The sequence below is a fragment of the Bombina bombina genome, chromosome 6, assembly GCF_027579735.1.
Source record: "Bombina bombina isolate aBomBom1 chromosome 6, aBomBom1.pri, whole genome shotgun sequence".
Taxonomy (NCBI): domain Eukaryota; kingdom Metazoa; phylum Chordata; class Amphibia; order Anura; family Bombinatoridae; genus Bombina; species Bombina bombina.
This window is the reverse complement of record NC_069504.1, coordinates 266,786,882-266,801,322: the sequence shown is the minus strand read 5'-3', so window position 1 is coordinate 266,801,322 and position 14,441 is coordinate 266,786,882. Positions and strand designations below refer to the sequence as shown.

The 14,441-nt window shown below is 36.8% G+C and overlaps 1 protein-coding gene across 5 annotated transcripts in view; it reads right to left on the bottom strand.

The window, feature by feature from the left end:
- Positions 1-246, bottom strand: part of SRGAP1 (SLIT-ROBO Rho GTPase activating protein 1) — a 437,132-nt gene extending 436,886 nt beyond the window's left edge. For 2 of the 5 annotated variants that reach the window (XM_053716831.1, XM_053716835.1), the window contains exon 1: positions 7-246. The gene's annotated coding sequence lies outside the window, so the exon portion shown is untranslated. The remainder of the gene's footprint in view (positions 1-6) is intronic. The other 3 variants (XM_053716834.1, XM_053716836.1, XM_053716833.1) reach the window with 3 other exon arrangements.
- Between the last annotated feature and the right edge of the window lie 14,195 nt (positions 247-14,441).

Below are 14,441 nucleotides of genomic sequence, written 5' to 3'. Positions count from 1 at the left end.
AGCCACCTCCTCACGTTGCTAGCATTGTCTGCTAATACCGGCCGGAGGAGACCCTCACACAGTCTCTTACTGGTAGAGGAGAAACAATAAAACACAAGTATGTTCCGCAGAGCAGGGTGCAGCAGTCAGTATCCCGGGGGCATCACCTGCCACCACTCACTGTATAAACTTGTAAACTCCCCGTGCTATTCTTTGTACCCCTTAACTGCTAGCGATACAGCACTGCAGCCAGACCCTGCGAGACTCGGCAGGGAGGAGAGAAGGAGGGGCGAAATACTTTCATGGCCACCTCCATCCTCAGCATTGCCCTATAGTTCAATGACTGACAGCTCAACTGTCCACACAGATGTCGGGAATTCCAGGAACCCTGGGAAATTAAACCAAACAGAGAACGATGAATAGTCTAGCGTGGTTACCATGGCAGCAGGAGGTTCCTGCAGGAGGCTTTGCATGCCAAGCAGTGATGGGGAAAGAGCCTATAGCATCTCGTTCTGCAGTGCACATCACATTGCCACCTTCACAAGCAAAGACTGGTGTAATAATTAACTTATTTGTAACTGATTTATACGTTAATGCGGCGTTAAGGCGAACACCCTCAACTACACACAGAAGCACTTTTATCATGCTGATTTATAAGTAAAAATAGTAATACTAAATAAAAACAATATCTGTATTACATTTAGTTCAGTCAAATTTGTTATTATGTTGCACGTTGTTAATAAATTACTTAAAATATTTTAAACAATGGCAATAGTTTAATTGATGTAAAGTTATTTAAAGGTAGGCTTACCATAATTTTTAGAGGTGAAACTGGGACCACCTGGTGCGGTGCCAGTGGGGGTGTGGTCAAGGGGGTGTGGCAATTTCCGATCCTTTTAAAGTAGTAGCTTTTATGTGTGTAATGTTTTGTGGATACTCTACCCTTCCTCAGTCAAACAAGTGAATCACACAGTTTAAATAGACCATAACACCACCCCCTAGTGAAAAAGGCACCATTACGTTGTCATGGCAAATAAATCATTATTTTAAATCTAAGATTATAAATAATGCCAAACATCAAGCATAATTATCCCTTTATCAATTTCACAATTTAATATCTGCAGTGTAATATGTGTTTTATGTGTCTAATTAAGGAACAGAGCCAAATACTGATAAGGCATAAATACAACATTGAATGAAAGTAAAAAAGAAACACGTACCTGCTAAAGCTGTTTAAGAGGCTACTCTATACGATAATGCAGGAAGATTATAGCCAAAATGCTATTCTGCATGAAGTAAAGCAAGATCCAGGCCAAAAATCCTGTCTGTCTGTACTTCCTATTCATACCCATATGATTCCCCTAAAGGTGTATTACCGGCAATGTCACCAGGGGTCGGGGGGGGGGGGTTAAATTCTTAGAAAAATAAACCAAGTAGTACTACAAAATTAAAAAAAACCTATGCTGCTCACTCAGCCTGTATTATTAAATGTAAACTTTGAAGGACACAAACGTTAAGCTAAGCAGGGCTGTATGTAACAAAGTACCAGGCAGCATCCAGCTATGCTGGAGAGCCACAATCCAGTCATTTTGAATAATGTGTCTGGGTTTCAGGAGGGCTAAAACCCGGACACATGATTTGAAACCTGGAGGTGGCAACCCTACTGGGACAGAATGAACAACTGGGTGGGACACTGGGACAGCGCCTCCAAACCGGGACAATCCCAGTAAAAGTGGGACTTCTGGTAAGCCTATTTAAAGGTACATTGCGAGGAGAGAGGCTGGTGGGAGGAGCACAGGTGCATGGACGTGCACACGCCTGTTGTCACATTCCCTGTAAGAGCTGTTAGCAGAATCAAGCGTGCTTCAAACCCAAGTCCTGGGTGGCTCTTTTGCAGTGGAAAAGAAGAATCTATCCTTCTCCCAGCTCTCTGATAGTGTCATACCAGCGCACTAGGCTGCAAGTAGCAGCAAATTAATAGACTGTTTGTACTACGGTAATACCCTCAAAAATTTCAAATTTTAAAACCCTCTAAAAATGAGAACTTGCATGAATACCCTGAGCACTTAAAACCTTTACCTATATTTAAAGACGCTCAAGCCCTGGACCAAGATAAAGTTTCAACTTACAGAAAATTAATTGGCAAGTACTAAGACTCTCCCTCCCACCGATGCTGCGTGAGGGGGGGTCTAGTAGCACTATAACGCTTAATCCCGGTCTGGCATTCTGTGAGCCAAGAGGAAAGAACTTCTGAAGATCGAGCTCACCGCTATCAGGCGATTGTCTGGGCTGGTGCTGAGAGAGGTACGGAGAACTTGGCCGCCTGCTGTGGGGAAGTTCCAGATCAGCTGGGAACGAAGTAGCTCCTTCCGCGGGGAAAACAGGTTCCGTCACCAGAGCCGCTGAGGATTGCCAGGAGGTAGGCGCGACCTGCGCTGTGTGTGTTCGGCGTCTTGCCGAAACTGGACGAGGATCGCCGCTAGGCTGAAGCAAGTGGAGGTTTGACTCTGACTCCGCTCCCCCCCACCGGTGCTGCGTGGGGGAGCAGAGAAGTTAACAGGCTGACTGCCTCCTGGTGCTGTTAGTCGTGTAGACTAAAAATTGGGTAAAAGAAGGGAAAAGGAAAAAAAAAGAAAAGGGGAACGCCGAGCGAGAAGACAGGTATTTCTTTTTTCTCTGACTTAAAAGAACTTTCATAGATTGCCCTGATTAAGAGGACTCTGGGTTAAAGATTACCTCTCTTTCTTGGATGAACTTTTCTGCAGGTCACTGAATTTTAAAGATACCTGGACAGTATAATTAACAGTGGTAGTCAATATCACCGTAACAATTTTGTATCATATCATGTACTGTGGGCTTTGTTAAATTTGGTCGTACGGGATATATCTGATTGAAGGGGGAATTGTTTTTTTTTTCTCTCTAAAAATTTAACAGGCTCTAAGCAAACAATACCTGTAGGCCCAACCAGTTAAGGCCCCTAAAATCTGACTAACTTTATTCTTAGACCTACTATTAGACCCAAATGTGGAAGGGCTACTTCAGAGAGTGACATTGATATTAAATAAAAGGCATAAACATGCAACCCTTATTAACGATTTAACTTTAAATCTGTGTATATAATTTGGCTAGGCTTTTATTTTGATAACTAGTAGTTACAAAGGCAAAGGGGCCTATATTAAATTTGTCTGGGGGAATACTAAAAGAGAATTATTCCTATAATTATAGACAAAGCTATCTACTTAAAGCCTTGACAAAATTTAATAACAGACATAAACTGTTTAGAATATATTTCAGTGATTGATACAAAAGGATAGTATTAAATATTTTCGCTGAAATCAGACAAAAATGGTTATACTCTAGCAAACAGGGGTAAAACTATCTTGTTCAATTGCTTTAATATTTTGAGAACTTACTTTTTCCTGGTTTGAATTAGGATCATAATGCCTATCTCTGCTTGAAAATATTGAATTGAAAGGGGAACTGTTTTTTTTTTTTTTTCTTCGCCTCTTTTTTTATTTTATTTTTGTTTTATCTTTTGTGTGCAAATATTGGATTATATACTGAACATATAGTGATGTATAAGAATGATATACACTGATGTTATGACTGATGGTTTGTAAAATTAGATAAAAAATATTAGACTCTACAAAAGATTGAGTAAAAAGTATTAATCAAGCACTGTAAGAGTCTAGAAATACCTTGTATAGAAGGGGGAAGAATGAAAAGGGAAGTAAATTGACCTTAATACAGGACTAACAAATAAAAATCAAAGGTAGATAACCCATTTAAGGAGAATACTATTTTTCCAAAGTGCTAAATTTCCCTTACTTTAAAAAAGAAGAGAGGGGGGGGGGGGGAAAGAAAAAAAAACAACAACATTCAATTGCTTATCTCTATGACTGAGGTGTTCTATAGTCACAGTTTTTGTCACTCTTTTGTTTTTTCCCTTTTAGTTTTTTTTTCCTCTTTCTAGGCACATAACTTAAGTAAACTTCACATCACCTTCACCACCTTTTCCCCTTTTCCTTTTCCTTTTTTTTTTTTTTTTTTTTCTCTCTTCACTCTCTACTCACCTTTTCTGTCCCACACTCTCACAATTCCAGCACCAATTTATGGATAAATTTATCACAGCTCACATTAGAACCCCTCCCTCAGTCATGGCAGGTAGACAAAAGGAGAAGAGAAATAAAAACACTCCAGAAACCTCAATAGAAACACAAGTCAGCAACTCTCCACAAACAAATGATCAAATTGATATCCAAATGCTAGTCACAAAAATATCAGAAGCCCTTTATCCTAAATTTGAACAATTAAGAAATGAGATCAAACATGATATCAATACCCTAACTACAGAGATACATCAATTTTCTAACAGGATTACAGAGGCAGAGCAGAGAATTTCTGATTTAGAAGACACCACTACAAACCATAATTCTAAATTAGATGACATACTTATTAAACTGGTAAAAACCCAAGTAAAGCTAGAAGATCTTGAAGGGAAAGGTCTACTTCTTTTCTCTTTTTTATTTTAATTATATAATTTTTTATTTTTTTTTTCCTTTTTCCTTTAGAGAATGACTAATAATCCTTGTATAATGGCTTCTTGGAATATCGGGGGGCTAACATTCCCTTTAAAAAGAAACACGATCATAGCTCAGCTTAAAAAGATGCAGGTTGATGTAGTCTTCCTCCAAGAAAGCCATATTAAAATAGAAGAAGTATACAAATTGAAAAGGTCTTGGGTTCGCGAAGTTTATAGCCTCCCGGCGCTAGGAAGGAAAAGAGGGGTAGCAATTCTACTAGGGAAAAAATAAAAACAACATCTACAGTTCTTGAAGTAGATCCAGAGGGAAGATTCTTAATAGTTAAGATTAAAGTAGCTAACACTTCATATACATTATGCAATCTATATGCACCTAAACATTATCGATTATGATTTCTGGGAAAACTTGCAAAATAAGATACTATCAAAAACAGAAGGGAATGTTAATAATAGGAGGAGATTTTAACATGTCTCCGTACTATGCTTTAGATAGATTTAGGCACAATACTACAATCCTGAAAACCAAAAAGGATAACTTGGAAACAAAAAATCTTCAATAAACTATCAATCATTTAAAAGTTAAAGATATTTGGAGGTCACAAAATTTGGATAGTAAAAAACTTTACTTGTTTATCAAAAGCTCACAAATCTCTCTCGAGAATAGACCTATTTCTAATAGACGAAAAATTATTGAATCTTAAAGTTAAAAGGCTAAAATTTCTTCGATCACAGTTTCGGATCATGCTCCTATTTGAAATCAGTTAACATGATTCTAAAAGCAAAAATAACCAATTCCACTTTCCTCAATATTTGGCTAATGACCCAGATTTTAAAACAATGTTGTAATCTAAAATTTGAAGAATATGGTCCATTTAAAATAATGAATATAGTAATCGTCCAATGATATTTCTGGGAGGCTGGCAAAGGCAGTTATGAGGGGAGAGATACTAGCATACAATATTAATAGGGACTAAAGGCTATAAAAAAAAGGAAGAAAGTATAATAAAAAATCTGTCAAACGCCTATAATAGCTATATAATAAACAAAAACATCTGAAACTTGGAATGAAATAATATACAAATTAAGAAAGAAAGGGATTCCTTTTTGTTGCATAAAGGCAACTCAACGCAAACTAAGTCTCCAAGCAAAAGCTTTATAAATATGGGAATAAGGCAGGCAAGCTACTTTCCTAGATTAGTTAAACAAGACAAAGGAAACACTATAATTGAACATATGCAGAAAGGGGATAAATGCTTTTCAGGACTCAGAAGAGATTCTGAAAATAATGGTAGAATATTACAAAACCTTTATTCCCTAAATACATCCAATAGTAGAAATAGCGAGGAGTTCTGGGAAAAAAAATTCCTGTCCTATCATTTCAGAAGAAATGAATGAAATGATGAACCTCCCAATCACGGAGTTAGAGGTTGTGAAAGGTATAGAGGAACTGCCCACTAACAAGAGCAGCAGGACCAGATGCACTGCCTAGTGGAATTTATAAATTGCTACTACCCTCCATAGTGCCACATCTAACAAAACTGTATAAATGATATGTACAGGGAGGGCAATCCACCGTCAACAACTTTTGCAGGCCAGCTATACCACCCTTATTTAAAACCTAGGAAAGATCCAACACAAAAAGAGTCGTACAGACCTATTGCTCTGCTCAATTCAGACTACAAACTCTTGACATCTATCTTGGCACGTAGACTACAGAACTCCCCCTAGCGCAGATAATACATAAAGATCAAGCAGGCTTCATGATAAACAGAAATTCCTCAGCCAAAATTCGAGAGTTATTTCTTACGATCGATTATTTTAATGCAAAATCGAGAGTCAAGCCCAAGAATTCGAACACATCGACTAACGATGAGGCTATTATCACAATCGACGCTGAGAAGGCGTTCGATTCGGGTCCATCATGATCATCTTTTCCATTCACATTTTCCAATTTGGTTATAAAGGTCATTTCTCTAAATTTGTTGAAAATCTTTATAAGGACAGCTTACACTAGGCTACTAGTTAATACCAGACAATCAACTACTATACAATTAGCTAAGGGTACAAGACAAAGGATGTCCTCTTGTCACCTTTGCTCTTCAATATCGCAATCGAGCCGCTTGCGATCGTAGTTAGACAAGATATAGAAGGGAATTAGAATAAGAAAAAAAGAACTCAAAATTTCGCTCTATGCAGATGATATTCTAAATATATATGAGAAATACTCAGTTAAATATCCATAAACTCTTGTCTATCATATCTCAGTTTAGCTCATTCTCAGGATATAAGATAAATACTAATAAATCGGAACTTTATTGTTTAAGACCTCCAGAACAGCCTCCAGATAATATGCCTTTTAAAGTTGCAGAAGAAGCATTTAAGTAATTGGATATTATAATCTCCTCAAACCCAGAACAATGGTAATTCTCTTAATATACCTCCAATTCTAAAAGTAATTAGAGAAACAATGAAGAATTGGCAAAATCTACCTATTTCACTTTCAGGCCGAATTGTCTCTATTATAAAATGATATTATTTCCGAAAATCTTATTATATCTGGTCAAAATACACCAATATTATTAAAGGAGGAAAGATATCAAAATCTTACAATACAGCACTTAGAAAATTTCTATGACAGGGCAAGAAACCGCGAATATCTCTTGAAAAACGTTTTTTACCCAAAAAGTTTGGAGGCATGTGCCTTATCTGACTTAAGGCTATACAATCTTGCATTTTTGGCCAGTATAGTAGTTGATTGGATCTGTCTTAGAGATTATGCAACAAAATAATGATTTAGAAAAGAACATAAGCTTCCCTTATCTCCCGGATTGCTTTAATACATATTGGAAGAGGTTGAAATCCCAAAGGAAATTAAGAGACTCCAGTCTATCTTTGTTCCAATTAAAGCCTGGTTAAAAATATGTAGTATATTAAAAAATAAATGAGAAAGCTTCTAACTATTTACCTTTAAAAGGCAGTCCAACAGTTTGAATTGGGGTTACAGATATCACCCCTTCTAAGATGGGAAGTAAATGGTCTGGAAAGAGCAGCGCAATTGGTCGATGTATCAAAGAAATGTATCAAATCATTCGCTGATCTCAGAAAATGAATTTGATATCCCACAAAAAGATTTTTTCGCCTACCTTCACGGCAAGACATTATATTTGGAAATTAATAAATAAAGTAGGGTGGAACTGATCTTTGGGTTCATTAGAAAACTGGATATTATTAGTCCAATAAGGGCCCAAATGTCAATCTCTCCATGTATCAGATGTTGAAGTCAAGTAAAAGGCGGTGAGTAATATAAATAGCATTGAACTAAAATGGGCTCCAATATTGAACCAACCTCTTTAGAAGCAGGATATATTCAAACATCTATCTTAAAGGTAAATCAAAACAACACTCTCCTCTACTTGGAGGGAATCTCATGTAAAACTTTTGTATATGACATACATAACTCCTGAAAAGGGACATAGATGGGGCAATATGCAATTTAATAAATGCCCAAAATGTTCAATGGGGGCAGCTAATCTAAAACACATGTTATGGAATTGCCCCAAAATTAAGAGAGGTGTGGAAAAAAGTGGAATACTGGTTAAATAGAAAGCTTGGTATAGCACAAGTTACTCTCTCCTTTACAAATGTAATCTTTCTTAAAACAGCTGAAAGACTCCCCCCAGACAAGGAAAAAATAGTAAATGTTACTGTATTAGCAACAAGATACTTAATCTTTAAAAAATGGAAAGAAACATCAACTCCTAGTATTCCAGAGATAAGAAATTGTATAAAAAAGCAATGTATACTTGAACAGTATGACACAAAACTATTTGAAAACCCAAGATATTAACAGGTTCTTTCAAAAAATGGTCATCTTTTATAAAAATCTTTCCAAAAAATGAAATAGACCAATCTAATCTATCCCTTCAGGAACTCAGACTTAGTCTTACTAGGAATCTGGTAGGAACAGAAATCAGCCCCCTTTTCCCTTTTTTTTTTTTTTTTCCCTAGACTTTTCTCTCCCCACCGTCCCCCCCGCCCGCCATGCTCCTTCCCCCTCCTCATACCTATTACCCTAAATTGTATTGAATTAATGCTTACGGTCGATCCAAGTACCTCGTTAGCCTAATAAAGTATTCTTTCAGTACAGTTAGAAATAATAATGATGGCACTCGAAGTCCAATAGGACTACACATGTAGAAAGTCTAGATAAAATATCAGGTTAGACCGAGTCAGACTAGAATTACTCGATATACGAGCACAATTTATTGATTGGCTCCGCCCAGTTACCTGCATTATTTTTTTTTATTTTCCTTTTTCTTTTTGCTGTATCTTGTCTATACTGTTTCTAAGTATTCATTAATTTTGTGTTTTCTTTGATACATAGCCCTGCGAGGCGCAATAAGAACCTACATGTAGTAGGACTTAAATTTATATTGTATTGGAAATTGAATAAAATAAAAGATTTAAAAAAAAAAAAGGTACATTGCCACTTTAAAATGTGTTTTACTTTAATGAGTTCAAAATTACTTGTCATATCTTCTATAAAGTATTAAATGTTTTAAATATTATGGCTGGGGGATTTAATGAGCCCATCCAACTATTTCAGATGCAAAATTCTCATATACTTTCCGACTAGGAGATTAAGTAGCACCACTGTCTCATGTTTACATAGCTTTTCTGCAATTATTATATTGTGATTCATATTTTCAATATAAGCAAGCAAAAACAACTATTTCAAATAACAAAAAAAAAAAAAACAAGGTAAAATAATCATGTGCAAACAATTAAATGCAATCCAGCAGTTAAAGGGACAGATACACTCATTTTCATATAACTGTAATAGATACTACTATAAAGAATAATATGCACAGATACGGATCTAAAAAATCCAGTATAAAACTGTTTAAAAAAACTTACTTAAAAGCTCCCAGTTTGGCTCTGTTAAAAAGGTAGCTGAACACCCACTGCAAGTGGGAAATATCAGACACTTCCACCTTCCCCATCCTCTGCATATGAAAAGACCCTTTACAACAAACAGGAGCAAGCTGGAGTAGGTATACATCAGTATTCTCCTAAAACGTTAGGGCTCCTAATAGTCTGAAAATAAGCTTAATGTTATTTAAAAATAAGCTAAACTTTACTTTTGTTTAAAAAAAAAGCCCTGTATGGACTATATAAATGGATCATCTACAAAACATTTACGCAAAGAAAAATCTAGTGTATAATGTCCCTTTAAAATAAACCATTGGGAACACATTAAGGGCCAAATTACAAGTGGATCACTATTTAATGCACCTGCTTGAGTGTTAACTGCGCTAGAAGTCTGTAAATACAAATATACGCATATAAATACATATGTACACACACACATATATCTATAAAATAGATAAAAAGATATATATAAATATATATATATATATATATATATATATATATAGAGAGAGAGAGAGAGAGAGAGAGAGAGAGAGACATGTACTGTATTTGCCTTTTTTCTAACACATGAGACCTCATATCTTTGAGCCCTTATAACTTTTGTGCAAATTTTTCTTTAATAATTCTTATTAGGTGGTGTTATTATGAGTGTAAATGTACTTTGTAATGTATTTATGATGTGTTTTGTTACACTTCTTTGTTTTGCAAAATAGTTAACCAGAGCTCTGAGGCTGCTCTAACCCGACACACATTAACTTCAATTGCGCTCAAGCGATCACATTTACTTTCAACTTGTAATACGAGGCGAAAAAACCTGACGAGTGCAAACAGCTGCAATAAACCCTTTTTCGTTCACACACAACAGTTAGCGTGCCACTCGAGTCGTAATCTATCCCTAATGGGTGACAATTTTAGAGTACAATATCCCTTTAAGGCAGTTATGGTGAACATTCTACTAAAACATGGGGGCCATATATCAATGTTTTAGAAGCTTTAATCGCCGCTTATAAAATGTATGGCTATTAGACCCATACAAATAATAATATATTTTCTAATAATGTTCAGTGGCACAAGGGACAGATTTAGCTGTTCTCCTCTTCAGGGGGTTTCTTTTGAGTTGTGGCCACCTTGTTTTCCCACCCACCAGAAGTCACCAAAGCACACAATATGGTGCACATTCTTCTGATTTTTCCATGGGGCTGCAAAAAGTAGTGCAAATGAAAACATGTAGCCCATGGGGCTACCAACTTTCCATTCCTCATTCAAGTCATTCATGCTTTATGTGAAATATTGAACAAAAAAAATCAAAGATTTGTTTTTAAATGGAATGTGGTAATCTAGACCAGAATTCCAGTCAGAAAATTTGACACCAGGACCTTTTATGATTGATTGTACAGTTTGTGTACCCATCATGTATTACTATAGAGCAATCCAATGTGCCAGTTTCATTTTTAAATCAGGTTTGATGAATAAAGGACATTTTAAAGCAAAATGCCCTTCTCTAATTTGTTAAAAACATGCTTTTTTTGCATTATATGACTCTAGTTTGTTGTGGGTTTAACCCCTGCATATGAGCTGGGAAGTATTGCAGAATCCGAATGAGATTTGCATGTAGCCACAATAAATGGCTATGTCTTGTTTAGATGCTTGCAGCTTTCAAGCACAACTTTACATAGCTAGATGAATCTAACAATATTATGTCATTTCTTCATTATAATGTAAATTTAATAAAGATATATTAAAATTAATTTTAGAAAGAAACAAAAAGAAAAGAAAAAAAAATCAGAGTAGGCCCTGGGCCTGTAGCCCCATACCCATATCAGACCGGCTCAGACCATTGCCCCCATCCCATACCTTAATGTCCCCCTGGCCTCTAGGCAGCCATCTCCCCTGCACATGGTGTGCTATCTCTCAAGCTATGTGCAGAATAAAATTAACATGAGGAGTCATGCATTTGGCTGCCAAACTGCCTGATAGCCAGGCAGAATAAAACAAAACATGAGTCTGAGCATAAAGAGCCATGTCATGTCTTGTTGTTTGGCACTCTGGGTGCCATTAAAAGACAATTCAATACAATAGAATTGCATAATAAACAAAAACATACTAAAAAGACAATACAATAACAATTAGTCTAAATTTAATTGGTAGTAGATATTTTTCTGAAAAATTATAAAGTTCCCCGTGTATCATGTGACAGCAATCATTGTAAAATTCATATACATAGATATTGTTATCTCTTGCACATCCTCAGTATGAGCTGATGTCTCTGAAAGCGTGCATGTGAAAAATATTGTGCACATTTTGATAATGAAAGTAAATTAAGTAAACTGTTAAGTTTTTTTTTTTTTAAATTGCATGCTCTATATCTATATACATCTTTTTATACAATGTTCCAGTGATTATACATTATGTCAGGAGTACCATGGCAAGATATTGATATGGGATAGTGTCTTATTTTTAGTTTGGAAAGTGGGGATTTTAACAAATATCACAGCAGACTTTCTAATCAATGTTGTTCAAAATAATAATAATAATAATAAACTTAACATGTGTAGTTGATTTTCGTCAAGGTTTTCCACTTCAGCATGCATCTTTCCATGTATTTAAATAAGCCAACACTTTTTTATATTAGTTACAGTAATATATTTATGATGTTTCTAGTGAAGATAATATTTTTAGCAAAAAAAATAAATTTTACTTAGTAGTTTTAATTATTATTATTATTAAGGACACCAGATGATTTTATTTTTATACAGAAGCATATGTTTAGAGGGGCTCAGAGGTGATATAAGTGAAATATAATAGCAAAGTGTACAATTGCACTATTAATTGTGTATGTTTGCTTAAAGGGACAGTCTAGTCATAATTAACCCCTTAATGACCACAGCACTTTTCCATTTTATGTCCGTTTGGGACCAAGGCTATTTTTACATTTTTGCAGTGTTTGTGTTTAGCTATAATTTTCCTCTTACTCATTTACTGTACCCACACATATTATATACCGTTTTTCTCGCCATTAAATGGACTTTCTAAAGATAACATTATTTTCATCATATTTTATAATTTACTATAAAAAAAATTATAAAATATGAGGAAAAAATGGGAAAAAAACACATTTTTTTAACTTTGACCCCCAAAATCTTTTACACATCTACAACCACCAAAAAAAAAAACATGCTAAACGGTTTCTAAATTTTGTCCTGAGTTTAGAAATACCCAATGTTTACATGTTCTTTGCTTTTTTGGCAAGTTATAGGTCCATAAATACAAGTAGCACTTTGCTATTTCCAAACCACTTTTTTTCAAAATTAGCGCTAGTTACATTGGAACACTAATATCTTTCAGGAATCCCTGAATATCCATTGACATGTATATATTTTTTTTTTAGAAGACATCCCAAAGTATTGATCTAGGCCCATTTTGGTATATTTCTTGCCACCATTTCACCGCCAAATGCGATCAAATAAAAAAAAACGCTACATTTTTCACAATTTTAGGTTTCTCACTGAAATTATTTACAAACAGCTTGTGCAATTATGGCACAAATGGTTGTAAATGCTTCTCTGGGATCCCTTTGTTCAGAAATAGCAGACATATATGACTTTGGCGTTGCTTTTTGGTAATTAGAAGGCCGCTAAATACTGCTGCACATCACACGTGTATTATGGCTAGCAGTGAAGGGGTTAATTAGGTAGTTTGTAGGGAGCTTGCAGGGTTAATTTTAGCTTTAGTGTAGAGATCAGCCTCCCACCTGACACATCCCACCCCCTGATCCCTCCCAAACAGCTCCCTTCCCTCCCCCACCCTACAATTGTCCCCCGCCATCTTAAGTACTGGCAGAAAGTCTGCTAGTACTAAAATAAAAGGTTTTTTATTTTTTTATAGCATATTTACATATGCTGCTGTGTAGGATCCCCCCTTAGCCCCCAACCTCCCTGATCCCCCCCCCCCCAAAACAGCTCTCTAACCCTCCCCCTCTGCATTATTGGGGGCCATCTGGGTACTGGCAGCTGTCTGCCAGTACCCAACTTGCAGAAAAAAATGTTTTTTTTTTGTTTCTGGTTTTTTTTTTCTGTAGTGTAGCTTCCCTACCCCCACAGACCAACCCCCACACCTTGATAGATTGATTTTTTTAAAACTTGTATTCCCCTTTTTTTAGCATTTTAGTAAACTTTTTGCTGTAGTGTAGCGTTTCCCACCCGCTCCCTCCCCGTACACCGCGCCCACCCCCGCCCTCCCGTGCACGCTGCGCGCGGCCCATGCGCGCCCCCGGGACATCCCCGCCCACGATCCCACACCCCTCCACATCACTAGTGCCAACGATGGCCGCCACCCGCCCTCCCGTTCCGGCTCCCACCCCACCAACGAGGAAAGCCACCGATCTCCGGTGCAGAGAGGGCCACAGAGTGGCTCTCTCTGCACCGGATGGCTTAAAAAGGTTATTGCAGGATGCCTCCATATCGAGGCATCACTGCAATAACCGGAAAGCAGCTGGAAGCGAGCAGGATCGCTTCCAGCTGCTTTCCACACCGAGGACGTGCAGGGTACGTCCTCAGGCGTTAACTGCCTTTTTTTTGAGGACGTACCCTGCACGTCCTCGGGTCGTTAAGGGGTTAAACTTTCACCATCTATACTCTTATCAACAGATGCCGAAAAGGCTTTTGACCGTGTTGCCTGGGATTATTTAAAAGCCACTCTGACTCATTTTGGTTTTGGCCCACAAATATTAAATAGAATATTTTCTTTATACTCTCAACCTAGTGCACGAATAATGATAAATGGATGCCTATCCAATCCCTTCCTAATAATGAATGGGACACGTCAAGGATGTCCCCTATCACCCCTCTTGTTCACATGTGTAATAGAGACGTTGGCTACGAGCATTAGACACAACCCACAGATACACGGCATTAATCTAGGCTCCCAACAATATATGGTCTCCCTTTTTGCTGACAACATGCTTTTCTCCCCTTACAAAACTCGAGGA